The following is a 3816-nucleotide window of genomic DNA, read 5'->3' on the forward strand; positions in this document are numbered from 1 at the left end:
AAGGAGCTCAGAGACAGTACCCAGGCCCTTAGTTCAAGCCCCAGGTCAGGCAGAAACAACAGACCAGATGCCTGTGGCTCACAACAGGAAACTTAGCTTCTCAGGAGGCTGAGACCTGAAGACCACAGTTTAAAGACAGCCTAGGCAAGGAAAACCTGTTAGACTCTTATCTCCAATGAACGAAAAAAGACCACATGTGGTGCTGTGGGTTAAGTGGTAGAGTGTTCGCCTTGAACTGAAGGGCTCAGGGACAGTGCCCAGGCTTGAATTTGAGACCAAAAACTGGAAAAAAGTGAGGGTTAAGCAAAGTACATTGCCTGTTTGCAAATTAGAACATTCTCTGGAAAAAATGAATGTTCATGTACACCAGAATTGGAGTTAGAGTTCAAGGTTCAATTGTAGCCCATTCATATGCATAGCCTCTCAGATTCTAGCATTATAACCTTGTGTCCTACAGGTTTCTGAAAGGTCCAATGTTGAAAGGCCTAATATGCTGCCCAAGCCCTTTGTGATAAGCAGCTGACTTGTAATGCGAACATTATTACAGTTCTGAACCTAGGAGAGCACCAGTAGCTCATGCCCATCACATTAGCTCAGGAGGCTGAATTCTGAGGATCACAGGATGAAGCAAGCCAGGGCTGGAAAGTCTATGACTCTCTGACTTCTACTGCTGAAAGGTCAGATGTTCAAGAGCTTCCTGTGTTTCCCGTGGTAATGAGAAGTTGCTTGCACTCTAAATGTTCTTAGAGTTATTGAGTTATAAAGCAGGAAATAAACATCATTGACCAATCCTGGGTTCACATGAAGTTCTCAGCTTCCAAGCCCTAGTCTTGTTAGCAGGAAGAACTCCAGTGTAACAATATTTGAAGGCAGAAACCAGTTTCAAAAGCCAGACTATGCGAAGAGACCTAGGCCTACAGGATTAGGAGCTAGAATGTACACACTCAACAGGGAAGTGAGCTGCAAAACCATTTCATTCATTCCAGACACAGCCAGCAATGAGGGGAAAACTTGAACATTTGTCAGAGTTACACAATGATCAGGCTTTTCTCAGCCTCTTCAAACAATGACTAATTAACCTTCCTCCCTCAGGTGAAGGAAACCTCAGGCTATCTTTAGGTTAACAATAGAGAGCCTTGCTCTTTGGTCTTAGGGAGTGGGGTTTTGACTCTCCATCTGTCAGATTTGAAGGCCTTTCTTCTCGCTCTGCCTGTCCATTCTCCTTCCTTCATTCTCCACATCATTAATGCAAATCCCCAGTCCAAAGAGAGGCAGGGTCCTTTCTCTTCTGGCTCCAAGCACCTGAGTTAGAACCTGGCTCTGCCCTCTTGACTCTGGGGCCCTTGGCTGACTGAGAAGTGGGAGACGGTCTTCCTGCTCTGTGGTTGTATGAAGAACATGTTGGTGTCCTGGCACGCTGCAGAAGGCCTCATGACTGGGGAGTGTTCCCTTCTTTCCTCCTGACATCCAAGACCAATTCTGGCTTTTTCTTGAATGTGCTACTGAGCAGTCAAACCCAGGGCTTCTTGCATGCTAGACAACACTCTCTCACTAAATCACATTCCCAGCCCCCTCATCTTTTTCTTAATGGTAGTTTTTACATAAATATGCTACCATTTTATGTCCTCAATTTTAATTTTCTGAATATTGGTTACTTCTAAGAAACCTGGTCTTCTCTTCCGCTGCGTGACTCTTCCTGCATTGGCCTCATAATAAATTGTAAATAAATGCTGCTGAGGGTGACCTGCTTTAGGCAGATGGCTGCACAGATTGTTGTGTATGGTTGTTTGTTAACACTCCTGGACCTTGAATTCAGGATCTGGGCACAGTCTGTGAGCTGCTTTATTGAAGGCTAGCCCTCTAACACTGGAGTCATATGGCTATACTTCTGGCTTTGTTTGCCCTGAAGTTGGACAGGGTTCTCAAGGACTTTTCGGCTTAGGGTGACTTTGACCATAATCTCCTATCTCAACCTTGTAATGAGAAGTGTGATATATATAATCAGATAGACCTGTATTTGCATTTTGTATTAGATCTGCTTGAAGAATGCAGCTGCTATTCTACCCTCCCTTGAGCCCCAGAAACTCCTGGATCTGGAGTTGAAATTAACGACCCTCTGGCAGGGAGTACCTGACAAAGTACACATTCCAGATCACTTTCCCCTGTGCCTAGGATCGGAGATAGTGGCTGCTTGGCAAAACCACTTCCCCCGGGTCGGGGTCAGAGATAGTGTCCATCTGGCAACAACTTCTCCTAAGTTACCCTAGAAGTACAGTCTAATTAGTTTAGAGCACAATAGCTCACTAACCTGACCAGTTATTAGCCCCAGCCCTTTTCCCACTTTGTATTGCGCCAATCATCTGCTAGAATTATGACTTAAATTTCCCACGTGGTATATTAATTCATTGCCAATACATACTGAGGCCTTACCCCTACCAAAGAACATATGAAAAGTGTTGTAACCCTGTGCTTGGGGCCTCTCTCTGCAATCGGATATCAGTGCACAGAGGGGTCCGTGCTCGAGCTCGTCAATAAAAGACTCATTGCCGCTTGCATTGATCTTTGGTCCCTGGTGGTCTTTTGGCGGGGGCTCCAAGTCTCCGGGCATTATAATAAGTATCAAGGAGGACTTCTGAGAGCCACTGGTGCCTTCCTAAACATTGGTCTTGCTGATGTTCTTGAACAGACCAGTGAGTCCCTATCCTCGGGTTGAAGTGGTGGGAGCTGGAGCCCACAGTTTGAATCCTGGTCCTGCCACCTCCAAATGGCAGGAGATCCTAAGAAACTCATTCCTATCCATATGAATATCAATGGAATGTGATGTATGTCATGATTGAATGGGACGTTCTTAAATGATTCTCGGATAAAATTGTAAACAATTAGATTATAATACACTGATCAATTTTAATTAGTACTTATGAAACATTTAAACAATCACATTCATTAAATGGAGGCATAATGAAATATATCAGAACTGGGTGTCACATGGTATAGGGGTGCCATTTTTTCTGCCAAGACTTACTTTAGTTAATTGTTATATCCCATTTTCTGAATGTAATTTGGTATATGAAACTAGGATATATTATAAATCAATTATTCAAAGTTTTTATCATAAATATTTATAGCAAAATATAGAGATAAATCCAAATTATATATATATAAGCAAATTCCCAAAATTAAATATATTTAAACCATTAAAATTTTTAACAAAACTTAACACTTGCTGCAGTGTTCATTATGACAGGAGCCTTGTATAGAATAATTGAATTCCTCCTCCTACACATCTCTTGAACAACAAATATCTGGAATTATTTTGTTTTTGACATGTCAATCTTGACTTTATTCTTAAATGTGTGCTTATGTAAGAAGTACATGGCTTTAAATTTCATGAAAATTCTTTTATACTTACTTTTTGTTGAATTGTCTAGTTTAAGAAAATCAATTACACTTTATATATAAAACATGTTCTATGCTCCATTCAGCATGACGTACTCTAACATTGGAACAATACAGACAAGATTTGAATGGCCCCTGGGCAAGGATGATAGGCAAATTCCTGTACCATTCCATACTTTTACAACAACAGATGCTGGAGGGGATGTGGACACAAGGGAACTGTACTGCACTCTTTGTGGGAGTGTAAACTTGTTCAATCACTTTGGAAAGTAGTATGGAGGTTCCTCAAAAGACTCCACATAGAACTCCCCTATGACATAGCAATCCCACTTTTGGGCATTTACCCAAAAGATCACAAACAAGACGGTACTAAAACTATCAGCACAATCATATTTATTGCAGCATTGTTTAAGATAGCTA

At 41.7% G+C, this 3816-nt stretch overlaps 1 non-coding gene across 1 annotated transcript; it reads left to right on the plus strand.

Moving 5' to 3' along the window:
• The first annotated feature begins 3473 nt into the window (after positions 1–3473).
• Positions 3474–3576, plus strand: LOC138815740 (U6 spliceosomal RNA). The gene has a single exon (XR_011368448.1). It is a non-coding gene; the product is annotated as a U6 spliceosomal RNA (small nuclear RNA).
• The last annotated feature ends 240 nt before the right edge of the window (positions 3577–3816 follow it).

Source organism: Dipodomys merriami, unplaced genomic scaffold (genome assembly GCF_024711535.1).
Source record: "Dipodomys merriami isolate MVZ:Mamm:240054 unplaced genomic scaffold, mDipMer1.0.p SCAF_664, whole genome shotgun sequence".
NCBI lineage: Eukaryota > Metazoa > Chordata > Mammalia > Rodentia > Heteromyidae > Dipodomys > Dipodomys merriami.